The following is a 22,334-nucleotide window of genomic DNA, read 5'->3' on the forward strand; positions in this document are numbered from 1 at the left end:
TATTACACTACAATCACTTCGCTACTACCTCATAAATTAGAAATAAAAATTAATATGCCAAACAATTTTTAATTTCTAAATATTAATTTATTGTTCTGAATTTTCATAATTTAAAAGAACTTGTAACATGTCCTCATCAGGAATTTCCTCTTCATTCAAATCATCAGGAATCTCCTCATGAATAGTCTAAAATGATGATTGTTGGAACTCTATGGTCTCCAAACATTCGATAAATTCGCCGTCAAGAGACTGATCAAAAAAATCATTCATGTCATCTCCTCCTTGTGAAAATATTTCATTATTGGTGCTGTCAATATCGGGGACATTTAGAATTTCAATAAATGTAGTGGAAAATTCAAAAGAAATTTCCATGGTCTCTTTATTGTGATCGATTTTATTTTGAAATTTCTTGCTGAAAATTGCAGAAAAAAGTAACCACTTTCATTTATCGTTTTTAGTAATACATAATATAAAACTAGCTTTATCAAGTATTTAGTTCTTTAAAATTAATTGGGCAGTGTATAGTATCAGGCAGGAACTAGCAATATAAAGCACTGCATGTGATGAAGCTTATCTTAATCCATAATTATAACATAAGGACTGTAAATAACTAACAGAAAATGTTTTTCAAATTATCTTAAAGTGTACAACATAGTTCCCCTTACAAATTAACAACTCACCTTTTTGAAAATAGGAGAAGTGTTAGTACTGTGTAAATCAAACACCAGAAATTAAACACCAAAAATTCCTCACAAATGTACCTCAGACAGTAGTATCACAAAATGGCCGTTTTTCCCTCTCATTTTTCATATATATTCATGTACATAACCAATCAAACTTCATCACACACAAATTCAAAACCAAAGTAACATTTTAATTGGTTCTAAATTTCAATACTTTCAAATGTGTTTCCCCATGCAATTTTCCATAGGACATTATAGACACGGCTACAGCCCGAACGGCTGAACGGAATTACACCAAACTTGGCAAAATGGTAGGGACTGGTACGTATTAGGGCCTTTTCCATATTTGTTTAAAATTGCTCCAGTGGTTTTTATGAAAAGCAACTTCAAAAACACATATATATCAAATTGCGCGCTTCGAGCGCTTACCAGTACGCGTACCGAGGAGAGCACCCGGCGCGACACGGAGGTGCGCGAGCGGAAAGTTTATTGGCTCGCGGATGTCTGTTAACATTCCAAACAGTCAGGAGGGTATGCCATCTTGTGTCTCGGTAGAATCGAGACACAAGAGGTGTAAAGAAAAAGGGGGAAATTATTAAAAGGGGGCAAGGTAGACATTACCTGACCCCCTAGGTTTTCTCAGGGGGGCCTAGAAGGGCCCTGAAGGGCAAATTTTTTTTTATTTTTTTTTAAATTCGCGGGGTAAGCGCTGGTTGCGTTTTCCATGTACGCTTCCAGGTACGTGTACCCTGAGTTCACCACGGGGAAAAAAAGTGTAAAAAATTAGAGTAAGAAAATAATTTAGAGTGCTTAGAGGTAGGTTAGCTCTGAAAAGAGCTGTTGTGTTATGTGGGTGTTTTTTTGTACCTACAAGTAGGTACCGATGCAGAGTCTAAAATTCAAGAGGAAGACTCTATTCCCCATATCTGTAAAATGTAAATGTAAATGTAAATGTGGCGTATTTGTATAGCGCAAACAGTGACCCTGAGGCATCCCGGCGCTTGCACTCCTACCACAAGGGAACCCCTCCTGGCTTTTCCTTGTGGGCTGTCCACTCCTAGGCATCCCATGGTGAAACCAGGCATCCCTTGTGTATCAGGGGGCCTTTGTAGAGACTAAGCAAGCTATTGCCCAGAGTTGCAGCGTGGGACCCATGCTTAGAATCGGCACTGAGGCGAGAATATCCGGTCAGAGGAATTTAAGCCCGAAACCCGCCGGGGCGGGAATCGAACCCTAGTCCCTGGCCAGCATTCTGCATCAAGGTCTGCCGCTCTAAGCATTGAGCCACACTTCTCCATCTGCCCTATAGATGCCTTGCATGTTGGGACGCAAGTTGTTGTGGTATATGGAACCCATACCATAGTCTCTGAGGAAAGCAGGAACAGATTTATTCACATGTTTCCTTGCTTTCTCAATCTGTGGACAAAATTGGTTGGACCACTTCCATTTTTGCCTTTGGCATATATTAGAAAATACCAAGGCAGTTTTTGGAAAAAGTGACATCAATTTCCCAAAGGTTTTTCTTCCTGGTTCTCACAATTATTTGAATGCTCTGCTCCCCATAACAGAGCAGTTGGTCACACTGCTTACAACAAATTGTAATGTCACCAAAACAGGTTGAATATTTGGAAGCATCAGTTCTGGTCTTCCTCTCACTGATGATGTGGAAGCTCCGGTGGAAGTGGAGGGGCCTTGTTGTGGTAGATTGCAAGCCAGGGCTCTGGTGCTCTCCCGTGCATAATTAATCGGGTGCCTCCTCTCAACATGCCTGATTAATGTTGCATTTCCAAAACTATATTTCCGGGTGGGATCTCCCCGTGAGAGTACAGTGTCACAAATGTTACACGTGACTTTTGCTGCATTGCATTTTTCTCCCCCTCTGGAAAAGAGAAAAACTTCCAAATGAAGTGGTCCTTCAATTTTCTCTGTGGGAGGACCTCAGGTAGGAATCCATCGGAAGAGTCTGAGGACTGGTCCTGGGAAGGGTTCTGGGAACCAGACATGATGGTAGAAGTTTTGTTTTTGCAGGAACAGACAAGAGGTGTTGTATCAGCAAAAGCAAAGAGGTTGTGAGGGAAATGGGTGGGGTGTTTCCCTACTTGTGAAAAAAAACTGTTATTAACCAATCAAAAGGGTTGTTTTGAGGTCACATGGCTTGACGCGCGCTTACACTACGCGCCCCGGGGCGCTTACGCAGGCTCTTACGCGGCACGTATGTATGCGCTTCCGGGAACGCTTACGGGGGCGCTTACGCGGCACGTCAGAATGACGTTTTGCTAGATTTTTTTAATTGCGTTTATAGGTGAAATACGGATATTAAAAATGAAAATTAGTACTTTTATGAGTATGCCACTGAATGTCTTGCATTATTATTTACTTTAAATACATAATTATATATTTTTTCGCACGCCGGAATAGCGCTCTCGCTACATTTACTGGTGCGTTTACGGGTGCGCGTATCCTCAGCGCTCCGGGGTGAAATGATAAAAAAAAACACACAGGAAAAATACATAGAAGAATTAATTTTAGAAAAATAGACATTAGTTAAATAATTTTATAACAATTATAATAATTAATAGCTATAAAAAATAGCTATTAAATAAACTTAATAATTCACTTTAAAAACCATAGGTTACAAACTCATTACAGTTAGGAATTAGCTTTTAAAAAACCTTTCAAATTCACTGAAAAAAACATAGGTTTAACACTCGTTATAGTTAGGAATTAGCATTTAAAAAACCTTTGAAATTCACTGAAAAAACCATAGGTTTCACACCAGTTATAGTTAGCTTAACATTTTACTCATACAAAACCATTGAAATTCCCACGTTATAGTTAGTTGGACTCACTATAACTCGCGCGCCCGCAATCCACTACTGATGATGTCGCATATTACATCATTCATGACATGGTCAGTGACATCACTGATGACATCACTGATGACATCTCAAATGACATCACTGATGACATCACTAATGGCATCACTGATGACATCACTAATGACATCTCAAATGACATCACTGATGATATCACTGATGACATCATTCATGTGATAATACGATGCACCTCCTCACACTCTAATCTAACCTTTGATACACCCAGTGTTAAATGCAGACTACCATTCTTGAAACCATTGACACACCAATATCAGTTACTGCATACGCACTCACTGATTCCTAAGACAACACACATCCACTCATTCACCCATACAATCACTCATACATACAGTCACTCATCAATACAACACTATCATATCCACTCATACACCTATGGAGACACTCACACACTGCCGCTCATCCACAGAGTTACTCACACACCTAGTCAGTTATGCAAAGAATCAATCACACTCCTATTTCCTCATCTACACAGTTATACACACTAAACCTTACTTATTCAAACATATACTAACACATACTTACTCTCTTTTACAATCCCTGAGACAAGTACAGATTGATCCATACATCCACTTACGCAATCACACGCTCCCATGTATAGTCATTTACATATGCCAACTCTCCCAAGCACTATGTTTTACATATGTACTTACTTGGACATGTAGCACTGAGATATCCATTAACTTACCAACAAACCCATGCACACAGTCAACCGCCCATACAGCTTTTTCCACATGCACTCTTGAACTCATACACCAAGTGAATTAACTGCTCACACATCTATGCACAGAGTCACACACCTAATGAATAATGGATCATGTTAAACCTAAATTTTGTTAATAAAAATCTTTGAAGAGGTTTGGTGACAATTTTAAGGTACGGTTCCAGGGAGGGGGTGGTGGTTAACACTAGGTGTGATCTTACTGATGGTTTCACTAGTTCCTTCTCCTCTCTTTCTAAACATACCCTCTCCAAAAATGGTGCTTAATCCATTTGACATCCTCTCTCCTAATACTGGATGGTGACAAAAAAAGTTCGGGTCTTCCTAGGGATGCAAAGATGTTTTTTAAATAGTTCAGCCAGGGTATTTTCATAGCATGATCCATAGAAACGACATCCAACAGAATTACATGGTTCAAAGTTAGTTCTGAGCCATGTTTTAGCCCAGAAAACTAGGGGTGCCAATTTCAGCTTGTCAGTTATATAGGACAAGCCCACCTCCTCATGGATCGAAAAGGTAGGGGTGGACGCTCCTTTGCTGGAGCAGCTGTGCGCACAATAAATACCAATAACATAACATAACATAAAAAATGCCTGATAAGCCCATTCTCTACCATTTGAATTTTATCATGAGTAGCATAGCCCCATAAAGCGGACCCATAAGTCGCGATGGGGATACATTTGCTATTATAAACTTTCAAGAGTGCCTCCATCGGCCTGGCCCCCAACCTTTTTGAAAAGCCCAACAAGGCAGACGTGGAACAGGCCAGGGATAAACTCTTCGCCTTAATCTGGGGAACCCATGTCCCCCTCTTGTCGAAAAGGACCCCCAGATAAGGAAAGACTGGGATCCTTGAAACCACCTTGCCCTTACAGGTGAAAGTTTTGGGTCTAGGCTTACATCTCTGTCGTCCTACTATCACGAGTGCGATTTTTTTGCATTGACTCAAGTCAAGGTTCTCTATGAAGGACCCAAAAAGGTCCAGTAAGCCTGGAGGCCATTACCAGTGCGCGCTATTAAGACTGCATCGTCTGCATATAGGAGGGCCGGAACATGCACTCTTCCTACACGCGGGACATCTGCCCCCCTACCTCTAGATGTTTTCCCAGCCCATTGATGTAGATGGTAAAAAGGAGGGGGTCCAGAATGCACCCTTGGCGGACTCCTTTCTCCGACCTGAATCTGGACGTACACCTACCTTCCTTTGTGACCCGTACTGTGGCAAATAGCTCCTGGTGCAGAGAAGCCATGAATGTGACTAGAGAAACGTCTATCCCTATCTCCAGTAGGATGGACCACAGCTTGGACCTGTTCACCAAATCGAAAGCCATGGAGAGGTCCAAAAAAGGCCAAAAAAAGTGACCCCTCCCCGGCTACCGTGTCTTTGGAGATTAAGAGGTGCAAGTTGGAACATTGGTCCAGGGTGCCTCGTTTTTCTCTGAACCCATATTGTATGTTCGAGAGCCCCCACAGACCTCCAGATTTACCCTCAATTTGGACAGTAAGACTCTGCCTAAGATCTTTATGGCAGAGTCGAGAAGGGAAATGGGTCTGTAACACACTCGGTCGTCACGTTGCCCCTTTTTAAATATTGGCCCTATAATGGAGGTCGCCCAGGTAACAGGGAATACATTATCATTAGCTTCCCGAAAGACATTAGTTAACACCTGATACCAAATTGTCGGGGAATGTCTATATAGGTCCGCAGGTACGCCGTCAGGCTCCAGCGCCTTATTTTTTGAGGTCTCTAGAATTGCCTTCAACAACTCATCCTCGTTAAACTCTACCCCGCGGGAACCCAGACTGCCTTTGTACCACAAGGAACTGGACTGTTCTTGTCGCCATATACATCTTTGAAATGGAGAAGCCACCTCTCATCAGGAATAACGCAGTCAGAGACCACGTTATCTGCCCCTGCAAAGAACGGCTGGTTTATGATATCCCAAAATTGCTTGCTGTCTCGCAAGACGTCTGTAGCAAGTAGTCTATTCCATGCAAAGCTTTTAATGGCATTTCTCCTCCCGTTTAAAATTAGTTTATGTTCCCTCCTCAGGTTGGCGATGAGGGCCTTATCCCTCGGGATGGATTTGAGTGCTTGCTTTAGGCCACTATGGATTCTTGAGCAGTTGGCGCCAAACCACTTAAAGGGCCTAGACGATCTCTGTGTTGGATTTGACGTCAAGTCCCTCGAGATTTGTGTACAAATGGGTTAGAAAGCCTGTATGATTACTTGGTTGGGGGCCTTTTGGTCCAAGCAGTTCGCTATGTGGCCCTCACTTTTAGGCAATAAGGTTTCCATAAAATCTTCTGGGACCACCTTGCCCCACTTGAGCCGTCTACCCTGGTCGGAAGGCACTACTGCCGCCCAAGCCTGGGTGCGGCCTACCCATTTGCACTGGGAATTTCCCCAAAGCATCTCTAAAAGCAAAGGGTTATGATCGCTATAGGATGAGGCGATAACCTTATATTCCTTCACCTTGGAGATCAACCCGGATGGGGCAAAAATGCAATCAATGACAGACCCATGGACCGTACCCTTATAGGTGGCTACTCTCTCCCCCCTCCCGTGTTATAAGGTTCATATAAATTATGTCCTTTGTTTATGTTTATGCACTGAAGATGGTATGTAATTCTTCTGTCATTTCAGCTTTTTACTTGTGAACAAGACACCTCTGGTGTCGAAACGCATACAGCATGCTGCTCATTAAATCCCTATCTGAAATGTACCTGATGGGAGTGTGCATTCTTTCTTTTGTTGGATATTGGAAAAACTCCATTGTTGATACATATATATATATATATATATATATTAACACGATTTACACCAGCAGGTTCCCTCCTCCAGTCCCGGGAAGAAACCACACAGGAGCCGTGGCCACGATTCAAAAGTGCAGTTTATTGCGAATCACAAGGACCTACGCGTTTCGGAGTAAAACACTCCTTCCTCACGGGCAAGAAATGTGCATTTCAAAAGTGTTAATAAAGTAAAGTAAAAAGACACGTGATAATGAAAATAAACAATATACTTCGACTTGTTACGTCTTTTCTGTGGTTTTACATGCAATACATCACTCCAGTTCATATTATTTGTTCGTTTTGATCAAGAATACAAAAGTAATTAATATTCACAATATATAAATCAAATTTGGCACTTACTACCCCTTGTTCAAAATCAAAAGTAAATTACACGGGCATGGGGTTCGAACCGGCCATCCCAAAAGATAGTTGGACATGGTTAATGCATTGAGCTATTGGGCGGCAATGTAAGATTCGGAAATATTCACTGCTAAGTGTTCCGTACCAGCATAATAGCAAGAACATTCATAAACTGTGCCACAAAAAATTAATTAATAAGAACATAAAACAGTATTATAAGCATACCATGTTCTGAACGTGTGGTCAAACCAAGCACTGACTAAATAAAGGCCTCAGACCGATATGGCACTACATATTCCAAAATTGAATGAAATACACGGGCTAAAGTCTTGAACCGGCCATCCCAAAACTTGTCATTCAAGACAAATGCATTGTGCCAATTGGGCGGTAATGTTTGATTCGAAAATTTCAATATTATGGTTTAAATGCCAGCATGTGGGCGAGAGCATGACTGCGCCACATTAAATTGCATTATTGAGAACAAAATGTGGTCCATTTGCTATATACATGAGATGATGCTTGGAGGTTAAGTCAAATGAAATGGTAAGTTAACAAGAGATAGCCTCCAAACAGAGAGGTGTGATACTCATAGGCCAGTGTCCTAGCTTTATTATAAGTAAAAGAATGAAACTCTCAATAAGGGTACTGATAAATGTCACCACCCTGCATGTTTCTTGGGTATACAAGATTCTTACCCAACATCAAATACTAAATAAGAAAACATAACTGTATTGCCCCAGTGGGCATAGTCTGTATAACACAACACGATGGTATTTCCCTGTAGGCATGATCATATTATGTACAATTCATCGTGGCAGATTGGAACCAAAAGCATATCATGCCCTAGTGGGCTATTGTATTCTTGATCATAGATGGAGTCCAAGGTAAGTTACTGTACCTGCAACAGATAAGACAATAAAGACAAAGGTCTATTAAAATCTCTACAGCCTAAAATTAGTGGTTGTAAAGAATAAAACACACAAATTCTAAAAACAGCAATCAGAAAGGGTAAGCAGCAAGTAACATGCAATGGCTAACTAGATATTTTAGTCATCATGGAGATGCACAGATAATTCTTCGTCCATATTTAACCCATGGGGCACCGTGGTATTAAATCTCACAATGAATTTGGTCTCTAATTTCCTGAGCTCCAACATTCTATTCCCTCCTCGCACATTTGGAGGGATGCAGTCAATCACAGCAAATTTTACTAAGTTGGCATTGCTCTTGTGGTGTTCTTGAAAGTGGCGAGCCACTGGGTAAGATTTATCATTTTTAGTAATGGCCCTAAAATGTTCAAGCACACGTTTCTTGCCTTTGTGGATAGTGCTGCCAATATAGTATTTTGAACATGGGCATTTCAAGGTGTAAATGGCAAATTCAGTATTACAAATGAGATGTTTTTGTATGATCCATGGATCCTCATTGTTATGAAACTTGAGGGATTTTATACTAGTACTAAACATGCAGGCCTTGAATTGGTTGCATGTAAAGAAACCTTTTATTGCATTACTTTTTTTAGGGGTTTGAATCATGTTGTTGCAAAGATAATCACGTAGTGATTTCGGTTTGCGGAAGGTTAGAGACGGGCGATCTCCAATGTATTCATTTAGGTCATCGTCAGTTTTGAGGACCTCCCAAAATTTCTTGAGGCTCTTTCTTACTTCCCATGCTTGTGTACTATAAGTCATTATGCATCTTATAGTCTCTTTAGGTTTACTTTGAGAATCAACAACTTTGGGAAATAAAAGATCTCTACGATCAAGGGAATCAACTTTCGTGATGGCCTTCTTGATATTTTTAGGGCTATAGCCTCGTGTGAGAAACCTTTCACTCATGATTACTTTTTCTTTCTCAAATTTGTCATTGGTACTACAGTTCCTTCGGGCACGTAGTAGTTCTCCGAATGGTATACTGTGTATCAAATTATGTGGGTGGCAACTGCCTGCATGTAGTAGGCTGTTACCAGCCGTGGCCTTTCTGTACAGTGAACTTTCGATAGTATTATCCTTGATCTCAAGTTTGAGGTCGAGGAATTCCATGGAATCAAAACTGATCTGGTGTGTGAATTGGAGATTAAGTTGATTTTCATTCAGCATCTTTACAAATTGATTAGCTTGCTTTTCTGTGCCACTCCATACACAGAAAATGTCATCTATATAACGCATATATATATATATTACCTACTGGTAGTCGCCAGTTAGGACCTAGCTACCATAGGAAATCCGCAACATTCTATTGGGAATAACTTTGGCGCCGGTTGAGGAATTTGCGTGTAATTTTCCAAAATTTAGGCAATCTCCGCTCCGCTCCTTCCCTGGAGGTTTTGGGGGATTCGTCATGCGGGGGCCGAGAAAAAAGGGGGGGTCCCAAAATGTGTTTTCCCCATGTTAATTTCCATAGGACGATTAGACACGGCTACAGCCCGAACGGCTGAACGGTATTACACCAAACTTGGCAAAATTGTAGGGACTGGTACGCAGAAGTGCCTTTTCTATATTTAGTGAAAATTGCTCCAGTGGTTTTTACGAAAATTAACTTCAAAAACATATATATATCTATATGCGCGCTTCAAGCGCTTACAGGTACGCATACCGGGGAGCGCACCCGGTGTGACACGGAAGTGTGCGAGCGGAAAGCTGATTGGCTCTCGGGTGTCTGTCAACATTCCAAACAGTTCAGAGAGTCCATTATCTTGTGTCTCGGGAGAATCGAGACACAAGAGGTGAAAAAAAGGGGGAAATGATTATAAGGGGGCAGGTCAGACACCCCTTGACCCCCTAGGTTTTCTGAGGGGGGCCTAGAAGGACCCTGTGGTGCGAAAAAACAATTAAAAAAAATAATAATTCACGGGGTAAGCGCTGGATGCGTCCCATGTACGCGTACCCAGAGCATACCACAGGGAAGAACAGTGAAAGAAAATAGTGTAAAATAAGAATTTGGATTGCTTAGAGGTAGGGTAGCTCTAAAAAGAGCTGCTGTGTTATGTGGGTGATTTAAGTACCTACAAGTAGGTACCGATGCAGAGTCTAAAATTCAAGTGAAAGACTCTGTTCCCCTCATCTGCGAAATGTACACCGTCTCCTCTGTAGATATCTTGCATGTTGTAATGCAAGTTACTGTGGATAATGAAACTCATACCATAGTCTCTCAGGAAAGCAGAAACAGATCCTTTTGGGACCCCCTGAGAGGGTCTAGGGGGTGAGGGGCACTCTACCCTGCCCCCTTTTCATGTTCTGAACTATTATATTTCACTCTCTTCTGTAACTACACAAAATGGCGGTGATAGGGTGCATCAGAGACAGACTGTGAGAGAAAGGAGGCAGGAGATGAAGAAGAGATGTCAAATACACATTGGAGAAAATATAGTGGGAGAAGGGAAGTAAATATGTGTAAACTTACTATGTAACATAAAAATGTTGCACTCTATACTATAAGTCTCACATTACACTACAATCACTTCGCTACTACCTCATAAATTAGAAATAAAAATTAATATGCCAAACAATTTTTAATTTCTAAATATTAATGTATTGTTCTGAATTTTCATAATTTAAAAGAACTTGTAACATGTCCTCATCAGGAATTTCCTCTTCATTCAAATCATCAGGAATCTCCTCATGAATAGTCTACAATGATGATTGTTGGAACTCTATGGTCTCCAAACATTCGATAAATTCGCCGTCAAGAGACTGATCAAAAAAATCATTCATGTCATCTCCTCCTTGTGAAAATATTTCATTATTGGTGCTGTCAATATCGGGGACATTTAGAATTTCAATAAATGTAGTGGAAAATTCAAAAGAAATTTCCATGGTCTCTTCATTGTGATCGATTTTATTTTGAAATTTCTTGCTGAAAATTGCAGAAAAAAGTAACCACTTTCATTTATCAGTTTTAGTAATACATAATATAAAACTAGCTTTATCAAGTATTTAGTTCTTTAAAATTAATTGGGCAGTGTATAGTATCAGGCAGGAACTAGCAATATAAAGCACTGCATGTGATGAAGCTTATCTTAATCCATAATTATAACATAAGGACTGTAAATAACTAACAGAAAATGTTTTTCAAATTATCTTAAAGTGTACAACATAGTTCCCCTTACAAATTAACAACTCACCTTTTTGAAAATAGGAGAAGTGTTAGTGCTGTGTAAATCAAACACCAGAAATTAAACACCAAAAATTCCTCACAAATGTACCTCAGACAGTAGTATCACAAAATGGCCGTTTTTCCCTCTCATTTTTCATATATATTCATGTACATAACCAATCAAACTTCATCACACACAAATTCAAAACCAAAGTAACATTTTAATTGGTTCTAAATTTCAATACTTTCAAATGTGTTTCCCCATGCAATTTTCCATAGGACATTATAGACACGGCTACAGCCCGAACGGCTGAACGGAATTACACCAAACTTGGCAAAATGGTAGGGACTGGTACGTATTAGGGCCTTTTCCATATTTGTTTAAAATTGCTCCAGTGGTTTTTATGAAAAGCAACTTCAAAAACACATATATATCAAATTGCGCGCTTCGAGCGCTTACCAGTACGCGTACCGAGGAGAGCACCCGGCGCGACACGGAGGTGCGCGAGCGGAAAGTTTATTGGCTCGCGGATGTCTGTTAACATTCCAAACAGTCAGGAGGGTATGCCATCTTGTGTCTCGGTAGAATCGAGACACAAGAGGTGTAAAGAAAAAGGGGGAAATTATTAAAAGGGGGCAAGGTAGACATTACCTGACCCCCTAGGTTTTCTCAGGGGGGCCTAGAAGGACCCTGAAGGGCAATTTTTTTTTATTTTTTTTTAAATTCGCGGGGTAAGCGCTGGTTGCGTTTTCCATGTACGCTTCCAGGTACGTGTACCCTGAGTTCACCACGGGGAAAAAAAGTGTAAAAAATTAGAGTAAGAAAATAATTTAGAGTGCTTAGAGGTAGGTTAGCTCTGAAAAGAGCTGTTGTGTTATGTGGGTGTTTTTTTGTACCTACAAGTAGGTACCGATGCAGAGTCTAAAATTCAAGAGGAAGACTCTATTCCCCATATCTGTAAAATGTAAATGTAAATGTGGCGTATTTGTATAGCGCGAACAGTGACCCGGAGGCATCCCGGCGCTTGCACTCCTACCACAAGGGAACCCCTCCTGGCTTTTCCTTGTGGGCTGTCCACTCCTAGGCATCCCATGGTGAAACCAGGCATCCCTTGTGTATCAGGGGGCCTTTGTAGAGACTAAGCAAGCTATTGCCCAGAGTTACAGCGTGGGACCCATGCTTAGAATCAGCACTGAGGCGAGAATATCCGGTCAGAGGAATTTAAGCCCGAAACCCGCCGGGGCGGGAATCGAACCCTAGTCCCTGGCCAGCATTCTGCATCAAGGTCTGCCGCTCTAAGCATTGAGCCACACTTCTCCATCTGCCCTATAGATGCCTTGCATGTTGGGACGCAAGTTGTTGTGGTATATGGAACCCATACCATAGTCTCTGAGGAAAGCAGGAACAGATTTATTCACATGTTTCCTTGCTTTCTCAATCTGTGGACAAAATTGGTTGGACCACTTCCATTTTTGCCTTTGGCATATATTAGAAAATACCAAGGCAGTTTTTGGAAAAAGTGACATCAATTTCCCAAAGGTTTTTCTTCCTGGTTCTCACAATTATTTGAATGCTCTGCTCCCCATAACAGAGCAGTTGGTCACACTGCTTACAACAAATTGTAATGTCACCAAAACAGGTTGAATATTTGGAAGCATCAGTTCTGGTCTTCCTCTCACTGATGATGTGGAAGCTCCGGTGGAAGTGGAGGGGCCTTGTTGTGGTAGATTGCAAGCCAGGGCTCTGGTGCTCTCCCGTGCATAATTAATCGGGTGCCTCCTCTCAACATGCCTGATTAATGTTGCATTTCCAAAACTATATTTCCGGGTGGGATCTCCCCGTGAGAGTACAGTGTCACAAATGTTACACGTGACTTTTGCTGCATTGCATTTTTCTCCCCCTCTGGAAAAGAGAAAAACTTCCAAATGAAGTGGTCCTTCAATTTTCTCTGTGGGAGGACCTCAGGTAGGAATCCATCGGAAGAGTCTGAGGACTGGTCCTGGGAAGGGTTCTGGGAACCAGACATGATGGTAGAAGTTTTGTTTTTGCAGGAACAGACAAGAGGTGTTGTATCAGCAAAAGCAAAGAGGTTTTGAGGGAAATGGGTGGGGTGCTTCCCTACTTGTGAAAAAAAACTGTTATTAACCAATCAAAAGGGTTGTTTTGAGGTCACATGGCTTGACGCGCGCTTACACTACGCGCCCCGGGGCGCTTACGCAGGCTCTTACGCGGCACATATGTATGCGCTTCCGGGAACGCTTACGGGGGCGCTTACGCGGCACGTCAGAATGACGTTTTGCTAGATTTTATTAATTGCGTTTATAGGTGAAATACGGATATTAAAAATGAAAATTAGTACTTTTATGAGTATGCCACTGAATGTCTTGCATTATTATTTACTTTAAATACATAATTATATATTTTTTCGCACGCCGGAATAGCGCTCTCGCTACATTTACTGGTGCGTTTACGGGTGCGCGTATCCTCAGCGCTCCGGGGTGAAATGATAAAAAAAAACACACAGGAAAAATACATAGAAGAATTAATTTTAGTAAAATAGACATTAGTTAAATAATTTTATAACAATTATAATAATTAATAGCTATAAAAAATAGCTATTAAATAAACTTAATAATTCACTTTAAAAACCATAGGTTACAAACTCATTACAGTTAGGAATTAGCTTTTAAAAAACCTTTCAAATTCACTGAAAAAAACATAGGTTTAACACTCGTTATAGTTAGGAATTAGCATTTAAAAAACCTTTGAAATTCACTGAAAAAACCATAGGTTTCACACCAGTTATAGTTAGCTTAACATTTTACTCATACAAAACCATTGAAATTCCCACGTTATAGTTAGTTGGACTCACTATAACTCGCGCGCCCGCAATCCACTACTGATGATGTCGCATATTACATCATTCATGACATGGTCAGTGACATCACTGATGACATCACTGATGACATCTCAAATGACATCACTGATGACATCACTAATGGCATCACTGATGACATCACTAATGACATCTCAAATGACATCTCTGATGATATCACTGATGACATCATTCATGTGATAATACGATGCACCTCCTCACACTCTAATCTAACCTTTGATACACCCAGTGTTAAATGCAGACTACCATTCTTGAAACCATTGACACACCAATATCAGTTACTGCATACGCACTCACTGATTCCTAAGACAACACACATCCACTCATTCACCCATACAATCACTCATACATACAGTCACTCATCAATACAACACTATCATATCCACTCATACACCTATGGAGACACTCACACACTGCCGCTCATCCACAGAGTTACTCACACACCTAGTCAGTTATGCAAAGAATCAATCACACTCCTATTTCCTCATCTACACAGTTATACACACTAAACCTTACTTATTCAAACATATACTAACACATACTTACTCTCTTTTACAATCCCTGAGACAAGTACAGATTGATCCATACATCCACTTACGCAATCACACGCTCCCATGTATAGTCATTTACATATGCCAACTCTCCCAAGCACTATGTTTTACATATGTACTTACTTGGACATGTAGCACTGAGATATCCATTAACTTACCAACACACCCATGCACACAGTCAACCGCCCATACAGCTTTTTCCACATGCACTCTTGAACTCATACACCAAGTGAATTAACTGCTCACACATCTATGCACAGAGTCACACACCTCCCAGGCACCCACACACACACTCAGCCTCACATACAAATACTTGGGCAACCAATCAATAACCCATATAGCCAGTCATATAGCTACTGATCAACACATGCAGCAGCTTACACAACAATAGACATAATGATGCACACATTCAGACAGTTTAGTCACTAACCCATGCATTCAGTAAGACACTTTTAATCACTCACTCATACAGTCAGTCACGCACCTCCTAAATCCTTCATCCAGACACTTATACATCCACTCATTCTTCAATATGTAAAACATATTTAAACTTTACAGAAACACACAGACACTGGATGATGTAATCAGTGATGTCATCAGTGATGTCATTTGAGATGTCATCAGTGATGACAAGGCAAGCGTATTTCCACTTGTGGGGAACCAGCACGAGTGGCTCAGTCTGCGTTGCAAAAGTAATTTCCTACCTGTGGTGAAGTCTTGTGTTTTTGTTTTCTCTCTTGTTTTTGTACCCTTTTCATGTTCTACCACTGGCCATCATGTTTTTATTTATGTGGTCAGTGGTGAGAGTGTTGAGAGGATCATCTAAGTCAATGGACCCACTACTAAGTTGGTGTCACTCTAACAGACCGGCAAGTGGCTCTTTTAGTGGTAAGGAACAACTTTAGTTGATATTTTACTTTAAATAAAGATTAATCTTAAATGTGAGGGAAAGCTTATAGTCTTCTAAATCTTAAATATAGGAATGCTTACTCAAACATAACCTTATTTGTCAGTGTTACCAATATATTGAAATAAACTACTGTTAGGCCAAGTAAAACATCAGAATGATTACATTTTGGTTGTTTCCTAATAATACATTGGGTTAATACCTTCACTGCAATGTATCTCTTTAGGTACATTTGAGAACATACTTTATTAAAGCAACTCATGTTTTAAAATGCAATGCAAATTGAGAAAGTGAGTGCCGGTGAACACCGTCTGCAACCATGACACAAATTAAGTACTGTTTCCATTCTGCATTATAACTTCTGGTTGTTCCTCAACAACATCCTCCTCATACATCTATCCTACGCAGATTTGCTATAAGACAGAATGCAGTATTCTCGTATAGATATGTATGGTAAGGTTTTATATAACATGCTATCTGAAACTGACTGCCTGCTTCAGAGGATACCAGATCTAGGATTGAGATCCAAAGACGAAAACGTCCGGGACATATATGTTTTAGTGGCAGAGAGACTGTTAAAACAGGAGGGTCTTCAAATTCTTCCTTAAAGTGTATTTTCCACCACAATGCCATTTTTAACTCTCCAAATATAGATTTATTTGTGGTCGGTAGATTTTCTGGTTCTGTGTGTGAAAATTGTCGCTATAACTTCAAGAGATTTTACAAAAGTTTGAGTAGAATCCATTCACAAGTATGTAAATTGTTGAACTTTGGTAGATTCTAAAGATGTTTGGGCAGTACAAATTTCTCACACTTTTCTGTGGTTGGCAAGACCAAAGCCTGCTCTGGGCGGAAATGCTTCACACCTCCCTCCGGCCAGGAAAGGCCTTCCAGAGCGGGAAGCTTCAAAGGCAGTGTTGCCTTTGAAATGCGACCCAGGCAACTTCAGCTAGTAGAGGATGCCTAGCCCCCCTGTCCTGATCCATAATAGGCAGAAGGACAGGTGGAAAAAATTTGCTAAATTAGGAGGTTGGCCCCAATTCATCCAGCACCACTTGAGGTGGGGCAGGTGATGTGGAGATCGCTTTTCATTTCCCTCCATCTTGGTTTGAGAGGGCATTAGCCAATTAGAGCCAGGGTAGTGCCCCTTCTCACAGGAAGTCATTTCTTAGAAGGTGTAGATGCCATAAAGGTAGGTAGCCCATTAGCTACTACCTGTCGCTCTCTTTAACAACCCTAGATTTAGTATTTAGGGGGCATCCTTGGACCTTGCAACTTAGATTCAATGGACACAGAGAAGATAAGGACAAGCTATTGACTACACTTGATCTTAGCCAAAAGGCCGAGAAGATAAGGACAAAGAAGAGCTTTTGACCCAAGGACTGAAACCCTTCTGCAGCAAATCGGTTCCGAACCCTACCTGCTGCCTTATCATGGTGTGCTGTCTTGTCCTGCAACTGTGAGGCCTCCAAGAACCCTGGTGCATGTCCAAACGTTGGCAAATCACTCAGGAACTCCCTTGGAGTAGAGGTACTGCTCCCCTACAGACTGAAGGCACCGAATTCGCAGAACCCGGGTAACTGACTTGCTGCTTCCTTGCGACGCCAATGCAGCACCCAAAACAAAAGTGCTACACCAGCCCCGGAGGTTCAAATCTGTCTCCAATCCAAGTTTGGAGACACCAGGATCTACCAGCGCTGTGCCACACTAATACCCTTGGTACAGCATTCACCATGGCGAAGAGTCCAATCTGGACTCCCTCTGCCCAGAAAGCAAGCATCCATGAAGGGGCATTCAAACTTCTGAGACCCACTTTTTGAGTGGCCCAGCTGTCCCAGAGCCGCCTCTCCAAGCTGCCTGCTTCTGACAGCGAGTACATTTTGGTGCGTGCAACCCAGCAGAAATTCCTGCTTTGCATCCGGACTGGGTACCTATGAACCAGCTTTGCTCCCATGGTCCTGAGACCCTTGCCAATTGCTCGCTCAAGTGGGACCCCTCGTATTTACCTTTCAGTCTGCTTGTTCAGTGCGTTTTCAGGTGACCCCGCTTCATCGTAGCACACCAACTACCAATGACTTCAGCACCCTGCTCTCAGCTGAATCTAGGATGCTCTTGATAATCTGCTGGCAAAACATTGGACCTGGCCTTGCTATTTACCTAAATGCTGAAGATGAACCTCGAAATCCAACTGTATGATTTATATGCATTTTTATCTATTTCCTCCCATTGACTTCAATGGTGCATATTTGTGCAAAAAAAGTGATATATTTTACGAACTTGAAAAAATTATGTCCTAAAAATTACTTTCTGTCAAACAAAGTTCCTGGTCTGAAAAGTTTGATAAAAATCTGTGTTATTGGTCTTGAATTTATTTTTGGAAATTGGTCTTGGATTTATTCTTGAGTGTGTGTATCATTTATTGCCTCTGTGAGTACAACAAATGGTTAGCACTACCCTCGATAAACTTAAATTCTCACCCACACTACCACAAATAGAGCATTAGTATTATCTACTTTTGCCTCTGCATACCAATCGGAGTCTCATTGGACTCTCTGCAGAGTGTATTTCATTTTAGTGCACTATACAGAGAGTCAGCTTCCTACACAAAGCCAGTAGCTCTCATAGACAAGATCTAATGGCTTTCTCAATGCTTTTTTTAAACCATGCTGCATGGCAGTCTCACTGCTGGAAAACATTTGTAACAGAAAAGTGTTTTTGGTACACTCTTTCAATTATAGCAAAGAGAACCCCAAACGCAACCACTTAAAGGATGGTTTTGAAAGTCAAGTTGAATAGTGGTTTTCAAGGTCCTATTGATACAAGTTGGCTCACACATATTTAAAATTTAGATAACAGATAAAGACCTTTTCTGATGAAAACGATGGTGCTGCAACTCTGCATAGAGTTGGGCTGGGATATTAAATAGGCCCGGGCACCAAAATAAAAGTGGCCCGAATTAATGAATTAGATAACTAAAAATGGTGCGCATGTTTGCAGAGTGGGGCAGTTTTGAACTTGTGAAGATATGGGGGCTTTTTTAAAAGCGCCTTGCGCCGCCGGTACAGTACTTTTTCCCAAATTAAATGGGTGCACCAGCAGTGCAAGGGGCTTGTAAATAACCCCAATGCTGTACAAGTGTTTTGCAAGGTCTGGAAAACTGCAGCATGGATTTGAGCGTGTTGCAGGCAATACTTGTTTTGATATCAATTAAATCAACACTAAAAACCGGAGCAGTAAACCATAAAACAGGCCCATAAACAGCCAAAGAAAAAGACTACACACTGGCCTGTCAGGCCAGCCCATCTGACACTGGCTGGTTGCCCTCTAGGCCTGTCCGGCACTAGCTTTGTATGTGATGATTTTTGGTTATTCTGATCATTATGGTGCGTTTTGTTTAATTGCCTGCACAGCTGTTATGTCTAAATGGTATTTATTCATGTTTCTTTAGTGGTCATCCATTTTCTGTCATTTTCCAATTGCTGATTTGTATAGCATGTAGCTATTGCTGCATCATCCTGGAATTGTGATGTTGTCATTTGCTATGATGTTGTGTGAGAGGCACATCATATTCTGGCTCCTCCATTTGTGAGCATGTATTGAGTTGAGTATGTGTCTTAAGACATTTGAGCCCTTGACACTTGACATTCCATGCATAACAATTTATCTCTAGTCATTCTTGCCGCTCTCCCTGCCGACAGGGCTCCACATTTCCAGTCCTGGGCTTTTCTGACACAAATTCTTGATTTCTTGTTAAGTTGCCCAATTGGTTTCATTGAAAGCAAATCAAGATTATAGCCCACAGGAAGCTGTAGATTGTCAATTGTAATACTAGTGTTGCGAGGGCATGGAGTAAGGGACATCCTTATTCCTGCTGTTAAGGTCCTGTGATGTTTAGGCATATGTGTGAGTATTGACCTTAAGCATCACTTATGAGAGTTTAAAAAGCCTTTGTACATACAGGATTGAACATTGCGCAGGAGATGTGCTGGGTGGATGCACTGAATCACTACCAGATAGGGTTTGAGTTGGACGCCTTCACACGTGGGATTTTTGCATCTACACTGTAGGCTATAAATAAAGTATGGCTTTATGCTTTTCTCTGTGGACCTCAGGTTTGAAGCTTTGTTTATTTTGATGCTCTCTAAAGTGCTGCTTCCCAGCCTTGTTCTGTTTGAATTGAATGTCAATGAATGGGGCGAAGCAGGATTCCTGCTCTGGGACACTGCTCCGCCAAACAAGTAATGAGGGCTGCGGTGATCCAGCAGTACCATAATGTGCAGAGAAGTAGCGGGGTGGCACCCACCCGATAAATGAATTATTGGATTGGTAGCACTGTCTGGGGGACCTGAGGTGGGTCTGCTCTGTCAGTGTAGGATTTTCTTGTGGCCCAAGAATAAAAGTCAAAACAGTGTCCTTTGATGTAAAACAGAAGAGAGACAGAGATATTCATGGAGTGATTGAATTACAAAATCTGAAGCCAGGTAACCTGAATCAATTCCAGCTTCCCAGCATGTCCACATGGTGTGACCCTAGGGAAACATTGAGGGGCACATTTATTAAAACTTCATGAAATGCAGGGCAACAAGCAAAGTGCATGTGCTGTGTTGCGTGAATTGGAAAGAGCTAAAGAGCACCACATCAACGAAGATATGGTGCTCTTCAGCCCTCTCCTTGCACTGGCGCACTTGAGGCTGTCTCTGTGGTGTGGCACCATGGGGCAAGGGTGCCTGCATTACAGACAGGATTAGTTTGTGTAGGAGAAGATACCAGAGAGACTAGAATCCAGCACTCCTGGAATGAGGAAGTAAAGAGGAGAAGTAAATGCATTTATCCTCAAAATGCCTCTGTTGAGTAGATGCACCATTTTGGCACAAATCCAAGTTTACAAGTCTTGGTAAATTTGGGTTGGTGGCAAAATACATAGGTGAATGCATGGAGATGTCCATGCTTCACCTATTTAACGCATATCCAAAGCAAATTAAAGCAAGAGAGTGCAATGCCCTGCATTGCATTACTTTGTATTTACTAAACCCCTTAAAGCCAAAAAAAGTGGATTTGCATGGCTAAGCAAATACTAAAAATGATTTTGTGTCAGGACTGTGCCACAAAAGTGATGCAACCCTGATGCAAAATCATAGTGAATCTGGTCCTTAATTTCATAAAGTCCCCTTTTTTATTATCACATATAAGAGCACATTTATATACTTGATTTCAGGTTGTACACTGTACAAACACCTCTTATCATTAATAAACTATAATGTTGCTTCATCTTTAATAAGAATCTAGGCCACTTTTAGGGTTAACATCACTACTGACTTGCCTCCTAGTTCACTTATGGCATTGTCGTTGAGGAGTGCGCCAATAATGATTCTAAGTTCTTGTTCAAAAACTATTACTTTTAAGAATGTCTGTCTATGCAGTGATGTAACCTGATATGCTAAGGTGAAAGCTTTCTGAATGTTAAAGAAATAATAAATGTTGAATTTTGAAGATGCTGTTTCCTATTTTTACGTTATGTTTGTAGCACAATTACATGCCAAACATGTTCATGGCTTGGCTTGGCTTGTACTTGGACTTTTAGAGCCAAGCCAGTCCCACGGTTCGGCTGTTGCTTGGCTCACCCTGGAAATTTGTTAGAGCACCCACTCCTTTTTGCAATTTGGACTCAGTACAAGGGGCCATCAGTCAGTACAAGGGGCCATCAGTCACGTGATAAAATGGTTTTCAAAAAGTGAGGACTGGAAATGTGGGTCCCTGCCTACATGTACCAATAAGCCAATGCTACCATCAAGGCTTCTTGGAGCAGAGATGAAAAAGAGGGTGTCTAATGAAAATACAGTTAAAAAAGTGAACCAAGGGCAGAGATTCTAGGCTGTTGTGTTGTACATGACTATAGTCATGAGTTCCCAGGGAAAACTATCAGGTCCAGGAGCAACGGGCAAGGGACAAGGTTCCGGGGATGTATGGGGTGTGCCACCCCCTAAGTACATTCTTGGCTTGGAAGTTAGGTCTAAGGGCCCTGAGCTGTATTAGCTATACTTCTGTCCGTTTTTCATGCCATTTTTATTTTGCTAATATCTTTTAACATGTTAATTTTTTGGAGCAGAAGCTTAAATATATATAGTGAGTGGTTTACCAAAATATTAGTAAATCTACACCCATACAAGTTTAATGTTTTTTAGAATTAAGAGCATTGGCAGTAGTAGGCTTGAAAAGCTGTGCCAGTCTCAGATTTCCAGGCATACTACTGTCAATCAAGCACCCAAAAGGTGATGCGGTGAATGCTTACAAATAGCATAACCAATAGCAATCACTCAGGGTAGCATTCCAACCCATGGCTTTTCACCCACTGTGCCACCCGAGACACAGGCCCACCTAATGCAAAACAAAACTGCCCCTTTTCTCTAAGGAAACAGTCCATCCTGAACTG

Source organism: Lissotriton vulgaris, chromosome 2_1 (assembly GCF_964263255.1).
Source record: "Lissotriton vulgaris chromosome 2_1, aLisVul1.2, whole genome shotgun sequence".
Taxonomy (NCBI): Eukaryota; Metazoa; Chordata; class Amphibia; order Caudata; family Salamandridae; genus Lissotriton; species Lissotriton vulgaris.